The sequence below is a fragment of the Mus caroli genome, unplaced genomic scaffold (genome assembly GCF_978045245.1).
Source record: "Mus caroli unplaced genomic scaffold, Mus_caroli_1 scaffold_15, whole genome shotgun sequence".
In the NCBI taxonomy this organism is placed as follows: domain Eukaryota; kingdom Metazoa; phylum Chordata; class Mammalia; order Rodentia; family Muridae; genus Mus; species Mus caroli.
In genome coordinates this window covers 68,003,381-68,026,263 of record NW_028227270.1, presented here as the reverse complement: position 1 = coordinate 68,026,263, position 22,883 = coordinate 68,003,381, and the positions used below count along the sequence as shown (strand labels likewise).

At 48.6% G+C, this 22,883-nt stretch overlaps 1 protein-coding gene across 6 annotated transcripts in view; it reads left to right on the top strand.

Moving 5' to 3' along the window:
- The window catches only part of Sema4d (semaphorin 4D), a 109,041-nt gene that overhangs the window by 11,949 nt on the left and 74,209 nt on the right, over window positions 1-22,883 (top strand). For 4 of the 6 annotated variants that reach the window (XM_021180322.3, XM_085831080.1, XM_021180320.2 and 1 more), the window contains exon 2: window positions 18,571-18,639. The gene's annotated coding sequence lies outside the window, so the exon portion shown is untranslated. Of the gene's footprint in view, window positions 1-4,805; window positions 5,222-18,570; window positions 18,640-22,883 lie in introns of those variants that run through there. The other 2 variants (XM_029468172.2, XM_029468170.2) reach the window with 1 other exon arrangement.

Sequence of the window (22,883 nt, the reverse complement as noted above, 5' to 3'; positions counted from 1 at the left end):
CCCATAGGCTCTGATGGCTTTACGTCGAGTCCCCGCCTTTCATCAAAGTGCTGCCTGCCCAGTCTTTGAATGCAGGGATGTAGCTCAGCAAGAAAGAGCACTTGCTGCTCTTGCCGAGTTCTGTTTCTTGCACCCCAAGTTGGGTGGCTCACAACATCCTGTGTGATGGTTTGCATATGCTTGACCCAGGGAGTGGCACTGTTAGGAGGTGTGGCCTTGCTGGAGCAGGTGTGGCCTTGTTGGAGTAGGTGTGTCACTGTGGGTGTGGGCTTTAAGATCCTCATCCTAGCTGCCTGGAAGCCAGTATTCGGCTAGCAGCCTTCATGAAGATGTAGAACTCTCAGCTCCTTCTGCACGATGCCTGCCTGGATGCTGCCATGCTCCTGCCTTGATGATAATGGACTGAACCTCTGAACCTGTAAGCCAGTCCCAGTTAAATGTTGTCCTTGTAAGACTTGCCTTGGTTATGGTGTCTGTTCACAGCAGTCAAACCCTAAGACAGCAACCTGTAACTCTAGCTCCAGAATATATATATACCCTCTTATAACCTTGAAATGCACCCACACATATGTACACATACTCGTACATACAAATCATTAATTTAAAACTAAACATAAAACCTAAATAAGGAGGCAGGGGCAGGACAGCAATAGGTTGTGGAAATCCTGCTGATGTCTGCTCATCTCTTGTCTTCACCTGCCTATCTTCTCTCTCCGACCAGATGTTTGTAGATTTACCCTCAGTGTGCAGCTGGTATCATGGCCCAATATTGCCGTGCATAAACACAGCCCAGTGTGAGGTACCCAGATTCAAGGTGAGCATTGCCAGGTTGCTTGGGCTGACCTCACTACCTACAGTTCTGGAGGTTGGATCTTTCTGTGTAACTAAAACTAGCCTGGATTGCATAATATCCTGCCCTGCCTCCGCAGTGCTGGGATTGTGTGTGTGTGTGTGTGTGCGCGCCTCACTATGTATTTCAAATCTGATGGCACTTCCCTGATGTGTCGACGGGGCATCTGTCAGCCTGTGTCCCTTTGCTGAGTACACGAGATGCTTTCGCTCACCTTGCTGTCTCTTATACGTTGAGGGAGGTCCCTAACCAAAATCTCTGAAGTACCCTGACTTCTGAAACTTACTCGTGTCTGCATGACAGCACAGACAGCCCACAGCAGAGAACCCAGATGTGTGCTTAAAGTGCGTTTTATGTTCAGGTATGGTTCCATCCACAAGATAATTTCATTAAGGTGATGTGGTGGTTCACAGCAGAAAGTTTCTCTGAAATCTGAAGTAATTCCCAGTGTGTATGTGTGTGTGGAAACAGGGGCAGCCTTAGTTTTCATTCCTCGGGTGCCATCCATCGTGAGTTGTGAGTTTCTTGAGTTTTAGCCTCCCCAGGGAGAGATTCAGTTTGGTGAGGATAGCTACCCAGCACTGCCATGGCCGCTTTCATCCGTCTGTCCTAGCCTTGCCTGGTGTCTCAGTTTCTCTTCCTGTTGTGTTCAGATACTCCAACAAAAGCAACTTGAGGGAGCTGGAGAGATGGCTCAGCGATTGAGAGCACTGACTGCTCTTCCAGAGGTCCTGAGTTCAATTCCCAGCAACCACATGGTGGCTCACAACCATCTGTAATGAGCTCTGATGCCCTCTTCTGGTGTATCTGAAGAAAGCTACAGTGTACTCATAAGTAAAATAAATCTTTTTTTAGAAAGCAACTAATGGATGGGTTTATGTTAGCTAACCTTTCGAGGTATAGTTCATTATGGTGACAAATTCGGGGTGAGAGGCGTTTCAAATGGTGGGTCACATCATAGCCACAATCAGAACAGAGACTTATTAGTGCTCAGCTCATTGTCTCCATTTTATACAGTCCAGGGGATGCACCCCTGCCCCCATTAAGATGGTCTTGCCCATTCAATGAATGTAATCAAGATACTCCCACAGGGTCTCGCACAGAGGTCTGTCTCCTCTGCTTGGTCAAGTGGCTCACACTAACCCTCTGACGTGGTGGCTCTTGGGTCCTGAAGCAGAAATGATCTGTTTGTGTTCCCGGCACAGAGAGTTGAGTGTAGTGACATGTGGGATGTCACTTGCCCAGCCTTCATGACTGAGACCAGAGTAGAGGCAGCAGCTCTCCATGGAAAGGAAGAGGAAGGTACTGTGCACAGATGCTGGGCGGGGGAGGTGTGGGGCGTGAGCACGTAGGAGACCTTCTGCAGGCTGCAGGGAAGGTGGCCATTTTTGCATCATGCTACATGCGAACACTGACTTCAAAGGCAGGGATCCCTTTCCTTTAAGAGTCTCCTGTGACCACTGTGACAGAACATTCCAACTCAAGGGTCACGTGATCGGTCATTGCCGTTGTAGTTCTGCAGGCAAGGGTAAGGTGTGAGCAGAGCAGCGAACTGTCCTGTCTGCCATTGTCACATGGCTTCAGATAAAGCTGGCTGACTAAATCACTGCCGTCTCTGCCTTGTCACATGGCCACCTCTTCTGTGTCTCTTTTTTGTATATAATAAGGATGCTTGTCTGGCCTTGAGACCCACCCAGATGTCCCACTTTGAGATCTTTCACAGAGGCCTTTTGTAAGGTCACACTCACTCAGGATCGTGGGCCTTTGGGGCTGGACTTAAGGTGGGTAGCCTGGGAAGTGGGAAAAGGGCCTAGTGCAAGTCCTGGTAGGTAGCCGACCCACCCTGGGATTCTTTCCAGTGGAGTTTTATCTGCAGGAAAATGGAAACTGCAGCTCCTCTTGCCAGAGTGTGAAGCTGTGGAAACAAAATTTGAAAAAAAAGAAAGAAATAAAATAAATAAATAAAAACTGAGGTCAGCTTTTCTCTCCGCTGATGGGGTCTCTGCAGAGTCCTCGTGGGATCCAGTGGGAACAGGAAGCTAGAGGCACTGAGTCACGTCTCCTTTATTTTTATGGTGTTTTTATTGTTTTAGAAAAGGGAGAAAGAAAGCCAAGAGCTTCCTCCCTGATCTGGGTCCTTGCCATTAACAGCTTGCTTTTCTGACATTTTCCCCCTTTGCTACCATTTTCAGACATGTGTCTGCTCCTGATTGATGCACACACGCACCCGCATGCACATGTCCCCAGGTTCCTGCTCATGCTGTAGTGGTTTCTGCAGCTCCTTCTCTGTGCTCACTACTCTCCTATAGATGCGTAGCTTCTGTGTCATGCTGAGCAGCAGCACCCCAGCCTTCAGAGGGCGTGTTGCATGCATCCCACATCTGCTGGCTCTTGGTGGGTGTCTGTCCAATCTGCTGCTTCCCTGACTGTTTTTCTTGGGTGCATTTTGCTCCTCAGGCATTGCTGAGCGAGGTTGGCTGTCCCCATGATATGGGGTGGCTCCTGGGAATGGTAGAGCCTCCTCAAGTGGCTTCTGTGGTAGGGTGGGTATTCCTGTGCCTGCGTGTTTGTGAGCATGTGTATACATGCTTGGGCATTGGTCAGTGTGTATGCATGTGGATACCAGCCTCCATGTGTATACATGTGTGTGCATGCTTGTGGACCAGTGTGTGTATGTACATGCAAATGTGCATGCTTGTGAGCACCTGTTTGCACATGTGTACACATGTATATGCATGCACGTGTATGGAAAGCTGCACTCTGGACTCTTCCCTACAGAGCAGACTCTGTTCATTAGGAGGCTCGCTAAACTCATTTTCTAGAAGTCTGTTCTTGGCTCAGAGCTAAAAATCCACCCTTGCTGTTCTCTGGCAATGCTAGCCTATCTGGAGTGATACAGGATGCAGGGGCATTCAGCGTGATGCCACAGATTGTGTCATCTGTGTTTCTCCAGGAGTCAGCTGTTCGGCTGTCTCGTCCCCGGTCACACTGGCTGTGGCAACCAGATGCTGTGGATGTTCCCAGATAATTTCCAGCCATTTCCTCTCCCAGGGGACTGTCCTCTCTGCTCATGGGGACTTCCCTACATAGTCACGTTCTGCTCCAAAGGGATCCAGAGTCATGGTGGCCTGGGCAGGCTTTAAGGTACAGGTAGATGGCCTGCCTAGGTCATGTAGGGCCAAGAGGACAAGAACAGGGAGTTGGCCTGCTCGGGAAGCCTGTCCCAGGCGCAGGCAGAGCTCCATGTTCATACCCATAAGTCACCAGGCCAGCAAGGCATGGATGAAGGTTGCTGGCTGGCTGCTTGGTGGGGTCACCCACTGGGGCTCTTTTAGGCTGAGCCTCACACTTTGTCTGACCGTTCACTTCACTGGGACAGCACCCGGTGTTACATTTAGGGGTCAATAACTGCCTCCGGTAATGAGTAACTCCTTCGCTGCTGCTTTAAGGGAATCCTTTTGTCTTCTTCAGACTGGGCTTCGTTTTCCTGACCAGCGGTGCCAGGGCTACACACACCCGGGGCATTGAGCAGAGAGCCACTGACTGAGCTCGGCTATTCTGTTTCCTTTTGCTGAGGGCAAATGTTGATGTAAGTTGCAGTCTTTCCTCCTGTTGTGAGCTGCTGAAGTTATCCTCTTGCTCCCTGGCGTGCTCTTATCTGACCTTTATACTGGATGGTTCATCCAACCATAAATAATCCCTTTGAAACACAGAGGGCCTGGTGTGCTGGCATCTGCAGAAGCTTGGAGAGGAGCTGCCAGGAGAGCAGGCTGAGCGCAGGGAGGTGCAGGGAGGGTGCCAGGACTGACAGAGGAGGGGCTCTTTCTGCCTCCTTTTCCATTGGGCTGAGCTGGGGGAAGAGTAATTAGATAATAATGAATGAGCCAGTGAGTGGGAGGAGCTGGTCTTGGGGACTGGTGGGGAGGACTCAGTGTTATCAGAGTGGAGAGGGGAAGGGTTGGGGCTCTGCACCAGGGCTGTGAACAGGTGGCTCTCAGCATCAGGCTTTTGTTCATAGACTACAGTCAGTCTATGTCCTGCATCCTTTCCGAGTCAGGTTCACAGACAATGCCACAGAACTCTGGGGTCTAGAAGGCCTGTCCTAACCCACAGGTGTCTTAGGGTGCAGGCCTCAGATGGTTTGTAAATGCTCGGCCCAGGGAGTGGCACTATTAGAAGGTGTGGCCTTGTTGGAGTAAGTGTGTCACTGTGGGTATGGGATTTAAGACCCTCACCCTAGCTGCCTGGAAGCCAGTATTGTGCTAGCAGCCTTCAGATGAAGATGTAGAACTCTCAACTTCTTCTGCACCATGCCTACCTGGATGCTGCCATGCTCCCACCTTGATGATAATGAACTGAACCTCTGAACCTGTAAGTCAGCCCCAATTAAATGCTGTCCTTTTAAGAATTGCCTTGGTTATGGTGTCTGTTCACAGCAGCAAAACCCTAAGACACCCTGTTTCCTGGTCTCTGGGGCTTCCTGTCAAACCTTAACTTAGCTGTTTCTTAGGAAGCCAGGTCTTTCTGGGTAGCATGGGGTTGGCTGAGGTTTGTGGCTAAACTGTCTTCTGCCTGAAGGTTCTGAGAAGCTGGCAAGACCACTGGGGATCTTGACTCACTAGGTTTCCTCAGTGACAGTGGGGGTGTTAGTGTGACACAACCATTCCCCATTCATAGTGTCCTACCCTCAGGTCCTAAAGCAAGAGCCGATGTTCTTGGAATTACTGACTGCTACTTACAAAGGCGGGATACCACCTCTGACTTGAAACCAGAATCACCAGCTTTAACTCTGGCTTGGCTTCTCACTGAAGGAAGATTTACCCACAAGTATGTGGCAGTTGGAGACAATCCCATCTCGCCCATTTCCTGTTCTTCAAGGGTCAGGAGAGGCCTGAGTGCCATGGCTTGATCACACACATGCCTGAACCTTTGCCCTGAATTTAGGACGCTCTGGGAATTGTCTACCTTTGAAGGTACAAAAGTGTAGCCACTTGAGAAGGCCACACGTGGTTCCTGGAGCTCCTTGGTCTCCACGGACAGCTTCAGCGCATCTGATCTTGAAGAAAGAAGAGCAGCTTGAAATGGGGCTCATTTACCAAACTCTTGCATTGCTGTATGCAGAGAAAGATGGCTGGCGACCAGGAGTGGGGAGGAGCAGATCTGTTTATGCTTATGTGTCCTGTGTCATCTTGCAGATGCTCTTATTTGGATTAAAATGCAAGTGATTTCTTAACCCACCCTCAGAACTGCAGTAGAAGCAGAGATTCCTCAGGGCTGACCCTGCCCGAGCACTGATGCTGCGGGCTGAGTTTATCCTCAGTATTTATTGACGCCAGGTGTCTAGAAGCTGTGGTTTCATCTGGACATCCTTGGAGTAAGGTTTCTTGGAAACGAGCGAGGCACAGTGTGGCAGGGACGAGGGGACAGACACTTGTGTACAGAACCTGGTGCCCATGTGACACCAGTGTGGCTGGGGCCATTGGTCCCTGTGGAAGCCTAAGTAATTCTGTGGATGTGGATGTGAAGCCCCACTTTGTTTGTTTGTTTTGTTTATTTATTTTTGCCTCTTTTCTGGGTGGTAGCCAGGAAGGACCTGAGTAAGAGGATGTGGCTCTGTGTGTGTGTATTGTCTATGCATGTATATATGTGTTTTGTGTGTATGTTATATGTGTATATGCATGTGTATATGTGTTTTTATGTATGTGGATGTTACATGTGGATATAGAGGCCTGAGGTTGCTTCAAGAATCATTCTAGAATTCTCTTCCACCTTCCTTGTTGAAGCAGGGTGTTTCAGGCAAACTCAGAGTGTCTGGGACTCTTCACCTGTGTCTTCTGAAGCTAGAATTACAAGTGGTGGGCTGCAATGCCCATCCAGCATTTACATGAACTCTGGGGATCGGATCTCCAGACCTCATGCATGCGCAACAAACCTTAAGCCCCCTTGTTGACTCTTAGGTCTGTTGTTTGTAACTGAAAGCTGGGCCTGTAGTCTCTGCATGGTCATGGTCAGCAGCAGCTCAAGATACAGTGCCATTGTCTCCACTTACAGCAGCTGGTGTGGCTGAAGATTCATTGATGTATTGAGCTGTATACCCAACAGCTGTTTGTTTGTGTGGATATGCACCTACAATAGACTTTTAAGTGTGAATCGGGCACAGTAAGAGTTTAACAACAAGCCTGTCTGTGCTGTACACCTGCAGTACTAATGACTAGGATGTGTGAGATGGGAGGATGGAGGATGGGTGGGAGGATGAATGGGAGGATGGATGGGGGGATGGATGGGGGGATGGATGGGAGGATGAATGGATGGGAGGATGGATGGGAGGATGGATGGAGGATGGATGGGAAGATGAAAAGGAAGATGGATGGGAGGATGAATGGGAGGATGGATGGAGGATGAGATGGGAAGATGAGATGGGAGGATGGATGGAGGATGGATGGGAAGATGAAAAGGAAGATGGATGGGAGGATGAAGTGGGAGGAAAGATGGAGGATGGATGGGAGGATTGCAATTTCAGTGCCTGCCTAGGCTACTTAGGATGACTCTCTCACTGAAAAGTGCTCTAATACATGTGTGTTAACACTTGCTCACAAATTTCTCTCCCTCTCTCTTTCTCTCCCTCCCTCTCCCCCCCCCCCTCACATTCTCTCTGTCTTGAAAAATATAACTGTATAGTAGAGCTGAGCAGTCTTAGCATATCTTATTTCTTCCTTTAGGTTGAAAATACACACCCTTTCTCTTAAAAGCAGCACTTCCCGGGGCTTCTCTTTGGAGACCCAGATTCCTACAGCCCACTCTCCAATGCTGTAGAGTCATTGCTAAATAGAATTGGGGTTACTAGAACTCAGGGTTTGTGATGCTCAGGCACTCAGGCTGATAACTGAGACAGTTGTTGCGTGGCTAATGTATACATGGTGGATACAGTGGGCAAGAGAAAGCATAGCCCATTAGGGTGGGGCAAGGTGATGAAGATGTGTGTGTGTGTGTGCTCTCACATGCACACTACAAAGAACATCGAGCAGTTACAAACTTAGAACAAGCCCTGTGGATATTTTTGGACTGTGATTGATGGTAGGTAAGTGAAACTGTAAGATTGAGTGTCGGGTGACAGGGCTATTGTGTGGCCAAGAATGTGAGCTGCACACCCAGGACCTGGGATGTGCTGTACTGCACTCCGGTTGCCTTTCTCTCTGGGAGGTGAAAGGCGTGATTCCTTGAAATTCCAAAGGAGTAAGTGGTCTGTCCTGAGGTCTCCATTTTCCCAGTATTTACAGGATTCAGGCTCTCTGCCTTGCCTTTGGACCTCAGTCATGTATGGAGCAAACATAGATCCTGAGCATTGTGTAAACACTCTGGTCTGCAGCATGTGATCTCTGCAGAGGGTCATGAGGAACTGCTTCAGAATTTTCAACTATTCTGGACCCCTTTTACCACTTCTTTATTATTACTGGACAGTTTCATAGATGTCTGTGAAACTTTCTAGTTGTTTTTACACTTTATTTCTTAATCTGTATATAATTTTATAATTTTTTCTTTTGGTATAGTGTGCTTGTGTATATGTATGCTCATATATGTGCAGACGTGTGTGTGTGAGAGAGAGAGTGTGCACATATGGAGGAATGATTTTCTTTTCTTTCCTTTCCTTTCCTTTTCTTTTTTTGGTACATATTGAAACCCAGTCTCTCACAGAACCTAGAGCTTGCTATTTTGGATACATAGGCCTGTGGCCCTGAATGAATCCTTGATACCTAAGAGCCAGGTGTGGCAGCCTGTGATCCTAGCTCCGGTTGTGGAGATGGGAAGATCTGAGGGGTGTCTCACTGGCTAATATGTCCAGCCAGTTAGTAAGAGACCCATCTAAAACCAAAAATGAATAGGTAAGGAAATACGGATGCCAGCAAGATGGCTTGATGGGTAAAAACGTGGGCCATGCAAGTCCGATGGGCTGAGTTCACTTCTGAGAACCCCATACATCTATGGCAAGACGGACATTAGAGACAGGAGGATTGGTGACTGGCGGCTTGGAATACGTAGTGGGAGAGAAACAACCAGAGAGGCTCTGCCCCAAAAGGTGAAGGGAGAGACCTCCACATGGGAGCCATGGTAGATGCGTGACCCCGCCCCCCCAATAGTAAATAATATTGTATAGAGCCCTGATGCTGACCTATATTCTCACGCATGTACCTATGGGCATGAATATACACATATACAAGTGCACATACTACATACATGCACACACACGCGCACACACACACACACATTTTTTAGTTAGAGAAGATCCATTTGTGATTTAAGGTCTTATCACAGTTTATCCATATAAATTTACTTCTAAGGGTGCCATAGTGTATTGTTCTGGTGACATTCACATCCCCCAGAATAAATGTTGAAGATATGTCCGTCAAATACATGGAGTCATTTTATTCTTTTCCATTGTCTCCCTTTGTTCCTGAGATTAATTCACCAGAAGTGATTGTTTTGCTGCCAAGGTAACTTCAGCCTCGTTGTTCCCCCCTCCCACTGTTGAGGACAGATTATAAACAATTGTCATTAGTTACTTCTCTCTCATTGTATGGGATAGGCTTTGTCAATCAGATTGTCAGCGACCTTTCTGATGTCATTTTCATTACGTCTTCAATTTCCTTAGTGTTTATAGTATCGATGGGGCTGTTTGTCATCTTGGGTGAGTTTGAGTTGTCTTCAGTTCCTAAAGAATTGAGTGTTTTCTTCCAAACCAGGCTTTTCACGTTTATGATTGTTTACAGGCTTTTTTCTGTCAGCATCTGTGGGGTCTGTGGTGGTGACTCTTCTCTTTTTGTGGATGGTGGGAGTTGGACATTCGTTCATGTACTGTGGGTTTTAGGACTAGTGTAGTTAGGCATCCTTTGCCTCACACCCAAGGGGCCGTCTCCACCATCTTCTCCTCTCCAGGGAATAGCCAGTGGGGTGTGTCAGGGTGAACAGCAAGGCTCTGCAGCCCTGGTGGCAGGTGGTGCCAGGACTAGCCAATTAACACACAAGCACCCCAGTGACCTGCGCATCCGCAGTGTCTCCAGAAGGGCCGCTTGCTACCTGGGAACAGTCCCAGAGGATCACTGAGTTGGCTTCAGTCCACAGGGAGAGGGAACTTGGAGGCCATGGACCACGGATGAGCTCGTCCCTGCTCTGGGAGGCCTCTGCGGGTGGCTGTTCCAAGGAACAGATTCATTGCTGTTCTGTCAAAGCTGCTCGCTGGCTTGCTTGGAAAGCCCAGACAAGCCTGCCAAATGGAACGAGGCAGGAGAGGAGGAAGGAACATCATAGAGCCATGGAAAGAAGGCTTATTCTCCAGAATCTGGCTGGGAGTTAGAAGCTGGATCAAGATGGAAAAAAAAAAAAAAAACCAAAACAAAGCCGCCTACAGAAATAGTGCTTGTCTTTTTAATGACATTCTAAACAAGGATGTTAAAAACAGCTAGCCAAGAGGGCTGACAGGGTGGCTCAGAGGGTAGAGTGCTTGCCTAGCAGGCACAAGGAGTAGGGTTTAGTCCCCCAACACTGTGTGAAACGGGTGTGGTGGCTCAGACCTGCAATCCCAGGATTCTGGAGGAGGGGAAGACACAAGGACCAGGGAGTTCACAATAACCTCCAACCATAGAGTGAGTGTGAGCACAGTCTGTCTTAGGAAACAAGCCAGCTGTGCCTACGCAGGCCAGAATGCCTGCATTTGCCTCTGCCATCCCTGCACATGGGTAGTGAGTGCATCTGACAGTTCTGTTCACAGAAGATCCTTCACGTTCCTTGAAATAAATCAACCAGCTTATATCTTTGAAGTTGAACACTTAGCTTAGGGGCTGGAGAGATGGCTCAACAGTTATGAGTATGGTGGCTGTTCTTTCAGAGGACCCAGATACTATTCCCACCACCCACCTGGTGGCTCACAACCCTCTAATTCCATTCCCAGGGGATCCGGTGCCCTCTTCTGGCCTCGTTAGGTAGGCATGCACATGGTATACAGACACACACTTCCAGAACACCCACATAGATAAAATAATAAAATAATTTTTTAAAAAATGTAGCTTAAACCTTAAATCTTGTTGTAAATTAGATTCTTAGCCACAAAAGTTTATACATATATATGTACATATACCCTATGTAAATATAAATATGTGTGTGTGTGTGTGCACGCACGTGCGAGCGCATGTAACCATTGCAAAGATTCTTAAGTATGGCTTTCTAAGCAGCAGCCCTAAATGTACTATGCCTCATCTCTGGTTAATAATAAAACATGAGTTTGACACATGGCTCACTCTGAAATTCTTTTCCTGCAGTGTTAGTCCAGGAGGTCCTGAGGGTGAGACTCCTTGGGCTGCGTTGGCAGTTCTGGTGGTGCCGCCACAGCCTCTCTGTCCTTTGCTTTTGCTAAGTGGGGTTGAAGATGATTAACTTTGTCCTTCTGTAGGCCACATTGTCATTGTCCCCGTTTGCCCTGTTTGGATGATGGAAGATGTAGATTTAGTAATTCCTCAGGCAAGTAATTTTGCTTCATTTGATTAAAAAAAAAATCTGTGTCATGCTGGGCTTTCAAACATAATGACCTTTAAGGAATAGAAAGAAGGTTGGGTCTGGAGAAATGGCTCCATGATTAAGCGCACTGGCTCCTCTTGTAGAGGCTGGAGTTCGGTTCCCAACACCCAAACGACAGCCTGTGACTCTGGTTCCATTGGATCTGATGCTGCACATGGCTTGCATAGATACATATAAAGTATCTTTGAAAGAGCGGGGAAGGTTTTCAAAATGCAGAGGATTCGGAAAGTTCCATTACAGAGGGTGCTCGAGCAGGGGCTGCAGGGAGGAGACCCCAGGCTACGGTCAAGCACCAACTTGAAGGAACGATGAGTTGTGGAACAAGCAGGCAGAACACAGTGATTGTCCTGGCCTGTGCTGTCCCCAAAATGGCTTCTGTGCCTGCTGTCCCTTGCTGTTGAGCCTTGGGCTGCCGTCAGCCTTCTGCAGCTGTCTGCTGCCACTTTGTATTAGTGTGGCTTTTGCCAGTGTGTGACATGGTGTCAGCAGTCTGCTTAGGGTGAGGACATGAGCTACAGCTCTGTCCCAGGTGCTTGACAGCTCATGGTGGCTGGAAGGCAATGTTCTAGAGCCTAACCTCCACTGTGGTCATATGCAGACAAGGGTTTCTAAGAACCATGTCTTTCCTCCTCTCATAAAGTAATTCATTGTTTTTGTTTGCGGAGACAGAGTCAGACTGGCCTTAGAATATAATTAGGTATATTGTATCCAGACATTTTGTGTTAAAATAACAATGACTAAGACACTGAAGAGGTGACTGCGTTTGTGGCTAAAGTTCTTGCAGTCTGGGTTTGGGACCCCAGGATGTAAACTCCCAATGAGATGGTGACTTGCCTATAGTTCCACTCATGGAAGGTGGAGACGTGGGATCCCTAAAAGCAAGGTGGTTAGGGAGGGTGCTGTATTGATGTGTTCTGGGCTTGATCTAGAGACCTTGCCTCAGTGAGAGTGATTGAGGATGAGACTCAACATTACTTTGGGCTTCCACGTGAACATTCACTTGCATTTTGTGTGTGTGTGTGTGTCTTGAGACAGAAACTGAAGGGCTGAAAAAGGACATCAGGTGACTTGCTTGGGTGTGTGCAGTTGTCCATCTGTGTCTAAGGGGATAGGATGGGTTCTAGAACCCTCACCACAGATGCCAGGATTCGTAGATGCAAGGATTTTTGTTTTGTTTTGTTTTGTTTTGTTTCCATAAGGGTGTGGTGCTTGTTTACAGCGGTGAGCATCCTTGTGTACACCAGCCACCTCTAGGTGCCTCACAGTTCCAAGATGATATATGTGCCATGTCAGTGCATATAAGCAACAGGGACAATGACAAAGGGCAAAGACTGCATATGCACAGAGCTTCATCTTCTGAATGTACATGGGACCCATGTGTTCAGAGGTCCACATGAGTCTGGGTTGTGGGCATGGAGGGACCAGGAGCTCCAGGGATGCTGAATCATCTGTAGCTATCAGATGCTGTGCTTGATCTTTCTGGACTCTGAGGGATTCCCCCTGAATCATCTTGGTTCTGGAGTGTTGGGCAGTTAGAGCAGGGTGGTACTGGGGGCAGCACGTGCTTAGATCCACACTTGGTACCAGGAAGAGGCAGAGATGGTGCTGTTCTGGAAGAGTGTCTCGGGGGGAGGGGGGGAGGTTCTGCTTAAGGAAACTCCAGCCCTGACAACCAGGAGAACCTCAGCTCATCTTCATCTGGAGGCTGAGAGCTGGGAAGTTAATATCAGCTTCTCTCCAGGGGACTGGTGACATTTTAGTTTCTGCTCTGGTGGCTTGTGAAAGAGTAACGAAGGCCCTTCTAGGGTCTGTCTGCCTCCTGGAGTTTTGGACTTAAAAACCTCTGGTTATATAGTAACAGGAGCGCTAGGAAGGGAGCAGCATCCTCCCAAGAAGGTTCTGCAGCCGTGTCTGCTTCACATTTGGGCTCATGCTCTGCTCTCGTTCTCTCTGTATTTACAGGCATTGCATGCTGGGTACTGATTGCAGAGGAGGGCAGTGGCAAAGGGCTTAAGGAAGTGCACGCTGGACAGAGGTGCTCTCGAGCAGGGCGGGTGCTACCAGGTTGATTGACACCTTACTACCACACACAAAGTGTTCTAAGCAGTGGAGTACCAGTGAGGTACTGGGTGGGCTCCTGGGTACTTGCACATCTTCGAGGGCAACTGTGCACGTGCTCATGTGATCTTTGAGTACTGGTGTGTCTGAGCATGTGCACACATCTAGCAGATGCTGTTGTAGATGTAGTGTCAGGCCAACACCCAGGGTCTTCCTGCTGCCTTGTGGTAGCTCCAGGAAATGAAGGCCCCAGGCAGTTCCAGTTCATGTCCCTGCCCCAGGCTTGCAGAGGTGTTTTGTCAGTTTTGTCAGCCCTGAAGAGAACCCACATCGACAAAAATGAAAATGAACTCACATTGCGGTGAGATGAACTCAGGTGATTTTCCTAGTTTGTTTGTTTGAAGTAGAACGTGTGTGTGTGTGTGTGTGTGTGTGTGTGTGTGTGTGTGTGTGTGTATCGTGTGCATGTTTGTGTGCAGGCACACACGCGTGCATTTGCATACATGGAGGCCACATCATAGCCTTGACTTACTCTTCAGATACCTCCTGGTTGAGTTTTGTAAAGATCTCTTGCTGGCCCGGAACATGCTGATTCAGCTGTGAGTCCCCCAGGAGCCTCCCGACTTTCCAGTGCTGGGATTAAAAGCACACATCACGTTTGCAGCTTTTTACCTGGGTTCTGGGGGCTTAGGCTCAGGTCCACATGTTTGCAAGGCCTTATCAACTGAGCCATCTCCTCAGCCCCTGAGTCAGGAAATGGTTTTGAACTTCCTGTTCTCTTTAGATGTCTGGCCCATTGGTGCATGCCCCGATACTGTGCCACAGGCTGGCGAGTCCCACGTTTATATGGTGCACTCTTAAAAGTCAGGCTCAGACTGAGAGATCATTGACTCTGCTGAGATTCTCGGGTCTTGGGTTCTTGCTGTCATGGGCCTGGCTAGTGCCTCACTCTTCTTTCTCCTGCCCCACCCCCACCCCAGATATTCAGGACGACTCCCAACTCTCCTTCCATTCATGGTTTCCCCCCAAGTCATCCCCTGTTTCCTAACCTCACTATTGTGTCCCTTCCCTTCTTCTAGTCTCAGACTTTGGAATAAGTAACCTTTAAGTTGGTGTGTGATCGAGGGGCTCCGGGCTGTGTGCCAATCCGTAAGTCACATACCACTGACATCAACATTGACTGTCCTCTGTGGATGTACAAATGGTTCCAGGGCAGTGGAGAAAGGTAACCCGTGCCCTCCCATGGGAAGAGCCAATCTGTGTCCATAGGAAATCCATCCCAATGTCCCTTGACTGCCTATAGCTTTTTCTTATGGAGAAGAAATTCACATAACATAATGGGATGCTGTACAGGGACATTCTGGCACTGTGTTCTTTGGCTTGGGAAGTATTGCAGCCCCCTAGAACTTCCCATCCTCACCAAATCGGTTTAATGAGTTTCTACGCACAGCCTTCTGGAGTTTGTCCAGTTATTAGCTTGTCATTCAGAAAATCCTTTGGCTACAGAACCCTAGTGTCTTATGATACAGTTTCCACCAACGTGGTACTCTTCTGATGGTGGATAAAGCTTATTAGAGATTTATTCTGGCAGTCTGCTATGGTGATGGGCTACTTTAAATGCTTGGATCATTCTGGCTTCTGCTTAGTTGTATGATCATGTCGCTATATAATGCCTTTGAGGGCTCTAGTATTTTTTTTTGATTTGTACAAGTTCAAGTTAAAAGCAAGGTTCTGAGTTTTCAGCTTGGTGGCAGAGGGCTTGCTTAGCCTGCATGAAAGGCTGGGTGTCATCTTCCCCCAACAAAACTATATATATATATATATATATATATATATATATATATATATATATAATGGGGGTTTAATAAGAAGACTTGGTCAGGGGATGTAAAGGCTGGTCCACCCTTTGGCCATGAGGATCTGGTATCCCCAGGGTTACACCGGTGGGAGGGTGAGAGTCCTGAAGAGCATAGATTGAAGAGAAGGGCTAGGTGTGGCATAGGAATGAACATGTTCCAGGAGTGTCCCAGGAGTGGCTTGGGAACTATGGGATCTAAGAATGGAGGGAAGCCTTAGGTTTGGTGCCCAGGGTCTGTTTGAGTGACAGCTTGCTTGGGGGTACCAAGCCAGACCTGGAGACCTCTGTGCTTGGCCTTGTCTGGGTAGATTGGCATCATGAATCCTGGTGTTGGGAAGGGGTTTCTTTGCAGTGGCCTTTCTGGATCCCAGTATGGGTTGTCCAGGAGCTCAGGACTTATGTGAAGCCAGTGTGGTCACCATTGTCACCTGCAATCCTTCAGAGTGGGGGTATAGTGTTGAAGGCTTGCTGGCCTGGACTGTCCATTCACCCAGATGGGCCTGACACACTTTGCCAGGTCTTCCTACTGGGGGACCTCATCTCTGCTTCCAGTTGCGTCCTCTGAGCTGGCCAGTAACCAAGAGAATCCTGCCAGAGAAAGATCGAGAGAGATAGAGAGTACTTTAAGCCACAGGAGGCTTGGGATGGAGCACCCATGGGTATCAGGACCTCTTGGGGTTGTTAGTAACAGGACTCTTCCATTGATGTCCTTGAGTTTCTAACAGCGCATCCCTCCTGGAATTACCTTCTTTTGTAAGAAACACAAAGTGCTCTTCAGCAGTCATTGAACTTTATACTGGATGCTTCTCCCTGGAAGAATAGCTCCTCAGGAGCGGCCCGGAGGCCTCTGCAGCATAGACCTGAAATCCATTAGGAATGTATTTTCCTGGGCTCCCCTCAGCTCTGTAGAACACAGGGTTCCCACTGGGGCCTGAGGATCTGGTTTTCATTCACCCGTGGCAGTTCCTCTCTGTGAAAACCACTGCCTGAGGCTCTTGGGGTCTCCAGGAAGTAGCGGTGGCTAAGGATGCATATCTCAGAGCTGGTGACTGAATGGGTAGGGCTTCTGGGAGAAGAGCCTCTTACAGTCTCTATGGGTGTGTGCATTTAGAGCATATGTGTCTATATCTAGGCATAAGTACATGTGTGCATGTAGTGTGATGTGTATATATATATATGTGTGTGTGTATGTATGTATGTGTATATATCTATAGATACACATATATGTGCGTGTACAGGTTGATTGCTCCCTTTTAGTGGACTGTGGCATGTATCTGCTGGAGGATGCCAGGTAAAAATGTCACTAGCAGAGAGGTGACCAAGTTGTCTTCTGACTCCCAGACCGAACCCGTGGTGTGAGAGCCTGTGGCTGTTTCCCTGACTGTCTCCCGACACTCATTCACGCTCTCCAGTCAGGCATTCCTGAAGCTGGAGCTTCAGAAAGTCCCAGTCTGGCCATCAATGTCCGGCCCTAATTCTCTCTTGAGCTGCTCTATGTCCACACAGGGTGACTGCCTTCTTCCTTACAGCTGCCTAGAATACTGACATTTGGATAAACTGTCACTCGCTCTGGTCACCCGCTGGTCCTGGAGGCTGTTTTCCTGGCTTTGGTGTGATGCAGAGAATGTCCTTTGACATATCTTTGTGTCTGAGTGGGAAGAGGTCTTGGTCATTTTCTGTTGTGTTAACTGGGTAATTTATGAAGAAGAGTGCTTTATCCGGCTTACAGTTTGAAGTTAGGATGTCCAGTGGTGGGGTGCTAGCACCCATTGGGCATCTTTTGATGTTTGGGTATCATGGCAAGGGCATCACACAGTGAGACAGATCGAGCATGCGGGGCATGGGTCTCTTCCTCTTCTTAAAGCTACTAATGTCATCATGGAGGCCAAATCCTCATGACCTCATCTAATTACCTTGCAAAAGCCCCACCTCCAAATACCGGCAGTGCAGGAATACAGAGATTGAGTGTCACCCTCTTGATACTGGAACAGTGGGCTTGCCGAATTTCAACACGGGGATCTGGGAGGTACTCTTCCAGTAGCAGGATGTATGGCAGGAACTTCCCGGCTGTGTTGGGAGGTCTCTGGGCCATCCCCATCCCTGGCCCTGGTGATGGGTCACTTCAGATCCCTGTCCACCTAGAAGTGGTAATGACACCTTGTTTATTCCTCATGTAGTTAATGACACCAAACTGTCAACACTCTGATTTGCCCTCTGCAGTTTTATGCTCTGGTTGGGGACTGTGCAGGTTCCAGGAGACCTTAGGAAAGGTGGCCCTGGCATTTTCTGCCTGCTGTTTCTATGTCTTTTGTGTTTTGCATAGTAACACCTTTCCTGCTTTGATTATTTAAAAAACAAAACAAAACAACAACCCCCCCCCGCCCCCCCAAGTTCGAGTACTCTTGGTTTCCTCCTTTCCTATTCTCTGCTTAAAATGGTTGACTGTGTGCTAATTCTGGCCTTTCTTAGTGTGTGGTTCTAGTTCAGGGGATGCATTGGAAATGTGCTAAAATGTCGTTCTTTTTTAAAGCTTTTTTAAATGTTTGCTTATTTGTGCACCACGGCATGGGTGTGGAAGTCAGAGGACAGCTTGTGAGAGTCAGTTTTCTCTTCCCATTTGTAGGTTCCACGAATCAAACTCAGAATGTCATGTGGGGGGCGGGGAGGGAGGAAGCACCTTTACTCACTGAGTCATCTCCTTGGCCCTAAAATGCCATTTTGTATTTATTATTTACTTGCTTATTTATTTAATGTATATGGGTACACTGTCACTGTCTTCAGACACACCAGAAGAGGGCATCGGATGTCATTACAGATGGTTGTGAGCCACCATGTGGTTGCTGGGAATTGAACTCTGGACCTCTGAAAGAGCAGTCAGTGCTCTTAACCCCTGAGCCATCTCTCCAGCCTCAAAATGTTATCTTTCACAGCCTATGATCACCTGCCCCACTCCACACATGCTGATTCTCCTAGTTCGTGCTGGGGACACTCTGCTGCTCTGCTTCCTGGCTAGCTCTGAGAAAATAAGTCCGGGCAGGGCAGACACTGCCAGCACCTTCCTGTTCCTGGTGGCAGTTGCCCTGTGTGGTTCACCTGGCAGATGTGCTGATGTGCCGCATGTGACAGCAGACTGCTCTCTTGGGCAGTACTGTTATGGAGTCTCATGTACATATGTTAGTGTGTGTGTGTCTGATTCACTTGGGTTCTGCTCATTCCCCCTTTCCAATTCTTGTTTCAGACCCTGGTAATACCACAGGAACACAGCCAAGTTCTGAATACCGACATGTCTGACAGTGCTGATCCCTAGGTGAGTAACCAAATCCACTGCCAAGGAAGATCCCTTGGGAGGTGGCCCCGTGAGTCAGCAGTCTGTTCTGGTCTATAGCTGGCCCCGTGGTGCGATTAGAGAACCTAGAAAAGCCTGTCTGGGTGAGGGATGGGGGCATTGAAGGTTCCGCGTGGATGGAGGGAGAATGGCTGCCAGCAAGAGGCTTCTGGGTAAAGCATATTGAGATGGTGAATTGCTCACTTTTCTGTTGTGACCTAATTCCCAACAACAGCAACTTAAGGAAGGGGAGGGAAGGGTTCATTCTGGCTCAGTTTAAGGACAAGGCCTGCCGTGGCAGGTGGGCAGCAGGAGTTTGAGGCCTCGGATCTGGTCACATCTGCAGTGCGGAGGGAAACAATGTTGCGCTTCAGTTGGCCTTTTCTTTATTCAGCCGGAAACCCCACCCCACAGGATAGAACAACCCATACTCAGGGCTGGTCTTCCAGCCTAAGTTGAACCTCTCTGGAAACACCCTCACAGACATACCCACCAGTGCGTACTTCCGTAGGACTCTAAATCCCATCTGTTGACAAGGGAAATTTACCATCAAAACACCTGAGTCAGCACCAGCTTCCGGGCAGGACAGGAGGGAGCTGGGGTTGAGTCCTGGCATGAGTTACCTTCCCTTACTGCTCCGCCTAAAAATATCCCCTGGGGTTTCAGGAGCGTTCACTGCTGAAGTAGCCTGTCTCCCTCCCGAGAGAGCTGCCTTGCTTCTCTCCTGTGCTCCCAGCTACTGTGTGACCATGGAGTATTTAAGTCTGTGGAGGTGACAGCTCAGGTAGAAGCGGGGAGGGTGACATGCCAGCCCTTCATGGTCACTCACTACACTAGTGTGACTGGGCTGGTGAACAGGCTGTTGTACATGGGCCCTGTTGCAAGGGCAGTAGCTATGCCATCCCGTCTCAGTAGCTCCTGGAGAGTATTGGCACTCTTTTTGGCATGTGTGAGGAGGAAACTCCATACGGTGAAGGCAACATCCCCAGCCATTTTCTCAGGGGTGTCTCCAGCTTTGTCTGTGATCTCCTCCCTACCACTGCGAGTCTCCTGTCACTGCTTGCCCCATCCCAGGCCCCCCAAGTGCCTGCCACTTCCTGGCTGACCAAATCATGGATGCTGAGCAGCCAGTCAAACCCTACAGCTTCCTCCACAGCAGGGGCCCAGAGGCTCTGACTGAAGGTTTATAGGAACACACCTGCATTCAGTGGGCTTTCTTAACGTGGCTTTTGTCTCCCGTCATATCTCAAGTGTCTGAATCTTGTCTAGAAGCCCCATTCGTTGGGTTGGCCGGCTGTTAGCACAGCACATGGGCTTGTGGCTTGGAGGCTTGTCCAAGCGTCGGCTTTCACGTCATGGATATAGTCGAGCCCTTATCTGTTGTTCCACTGTGTGCATGTTTGTTCCCTGAAATCAACAAGGAGAAAGAACACAGCACAGTGAAGCATTTGAGAACAGGACAGAGGGCTTACACTAGCACAGCTCAGTCCTATCGCTAACCGTTCTCGCAATCTCAGTGTGTCTAATTTTTAGAAAGGAATTCGCCCTAGGTTTCTGTGTGCTTGAAAAAGCATGGAGCACCCTCCATGCTGTCTGTCACCCCACAGAGGTCTTAGAGGGCAGCTCCCCGGAGGATAAGGGGGGCTGCCGTAGTTTGCATATAAAAGGCTGCCTAGAAAGGAGATACTTAGGAATATTAAGCTGTATTTTGTAGGGTTTGCATCGAGGTGGAAACTAAAATAAATTTTCAGGATCTTTCCCAGTGTGAAGTGGCCCATGCGAGCAGCTTTGCCTTCAGTAGGTCCTCAGAGTGGGGACAAAGCAGGCATTGTCCTTACTGTTGCCCCTGGGGGCCCCCGTCTCTATGACGCCATGGTGGAAATCTAGCCAAGAATCCAAGAGTGGCCTCTGGGAGAAGCTGGTGTGTCCAGGCAGGGAAGGCTGCAGCCAGAAGTTTCTGGGAGGCCTGGCTAACAAGCTTTGGGGGGTGCTTGGGTGTCCCTAGGATCCCTCAGTATTCTGTTAGGAATTCTGAGCATACGACAGGGCAGATATCAGGATTAGGGACAGGCCTTGCTTGGTGGCAGGTTACAAAGTATACCTCACCTGCAGTTCTGTCCTTAGAGTCATGATCTTGCCTGTGTATGTGGTAAGGGGACACACAAGAGTATGGAGGTAAAGAGGTTTGAGTCTTACTGAACTTTTGAAGCTGCCCAAGCTTTAAAATTCTGTCTTTTCTGTGTTCTGGCTGGTTCCCCCACAGTTCTATAGCTTTCTTGTGTTTTGTTTGTTTTATTTTGTTTTTAAGACAGGGTCTCACTATGTAGCCCTGACTGTCCTAGAACTCACTGTGTAGACCAGGCTGGCCTTGAACTCACAGACCTGCCTGCCTCTGCCTCTTAAGTGCTGGGATTAAAGATGTGAGCCACTATGCTTGGTTTCATCTTTTCTTGTTTTGTATTTAAGATGTGTTTAATTATGAGTTTGTATCTGTATGTGTGTATGCTACATGTGCGCAGGTGCCCAAGGAGGTCAGAAGAGGGTATTAGATCCTCTGGACCTGGATTTACAGGTGGCTGTGGGCAGCCTGCTGTGGGTGCTGGGAACTGGAGTCCAGTTCTCTTCAAGAGCAAGAAGTATTCCTAATCTCTGAGCCAGCTGTCTATAACCTCAGCGCCAGCCATGAGGCCTTACCAAGCCCATTGTGTGTGTGCTGCAGCACTGCCCAGGTGTGCCCAGCCCTGGAGTAGGCTTAGCTGAGTGTACCTGTCCCCTAAGTGTGCCCACCCCTGAGTGTACCTGGTACTCAAGCGTGCTACCCTCAAGTGTGCTCAACTGCCTCAGGACTGACGAGTTTTATATAGGAGAGGTGCCTTATTTTTAGTCAGTGTCTAAAATATAAGCTTTGAGCTGGGCTACTGTAGATTTAGTTAAATGACAGTAAAACGGGAGATGAGTACTTCCATGTGTTTCATGGGAGGGTCTCTCTGGTCCTGTGAGGCTCTGACCTGGAATAATGCCCAGGCCCAAGAAATGATGCCTTGAGCATCAGGGATCCAGTACGTGCAGAGCCAAAAGCTCCGAGACCCATTAATATACAGAACTCTCACCTCTGTAACATCAGCCAGACACTAGGACCACAGGGTAGATCACCAGCAGGCATTGCAGGAGAAGTGTCCAAGATGGCGGGTCCTCTGGTGTCTTAGAAGTGACAGGAGATGATGCAGTTTAGTGCTGTCCAGCCTCTTCAAGCACAGAGGGGCCAGCCCTGACTTAGAATTTGGCCTTGGCCACAGCAAAGTATCCATTTATAGTGACTGGAAGCCTCCACGCCCTCAGCACACTTGGAGGCAGACATTGATATTAGCAGCCCCATATGGGACATAGTGCTCTCCTGGGCTTTGTACCTATACCACTCAGTTTCACAATTGAGTACTATGCCTGGCCCAAGTGCAGGAGTGTCTGTTCAAAGCCAATGCCTGCTTTGAAGATTCAGCACCCAGAAGGCTTTGCACAATGCTCCTTTCTGAAGTGTATTGAGTACATGTTAGAAGGGTGTATTGGGCATATTTGTGTACTGGATTAAATGAGATAGATCATATGAAGTACTTACTCCGCTACCCTGGTCATCCATGCCATCTGTGGTGTGTGTCGTCTGCTGTGTGTCGAGTAGCATGGTTCTGGAGTGCTATGGCTGCCTGGGGTTGGAGTTTGCGCCCATCCCTCTGGGGTGGGGCAAGTGGATAAGTACTATTATTACTGTTTGTAAGGACAGCTCCTAAGCAGCTTTCTGTAGGGAGCTGTGAGGATCACCATGGAGACCATTTTTCTCTTGAGGCACCAGCCCTGCCCTGCCTCAGTGAGACCTCACTTCCCACTGAAGGCCCAGCATTGTGCAGGCTTACCTTGTCTTTGTTTTCTTGTTTGTTTTTCTTTCTTTTTTGTTTTTATTTGTTGTTTGTTTTGTTTTTGTTTTTTGAGACAGGGTTTCTCTGTATAGCCCTGGCTGTCCTGGATCTCACTTTGTAGACCAGGCTGGCCTAGAACTCAGACATCTGCCTGCCTCTGCCTCCCAAGTGCTGGGATTAAAGGCATGCGCCACCACGCCCGGCTTGTCTTTGTTTTCTATTGGGGTAAAGATATAGTGTACATAGGCTGGTGAGATGGCTCAGTGGTTAAGAATACCAGCCGCTCTTCCCGAGGTCCTGGGTTCAAGTCCCAGCAAC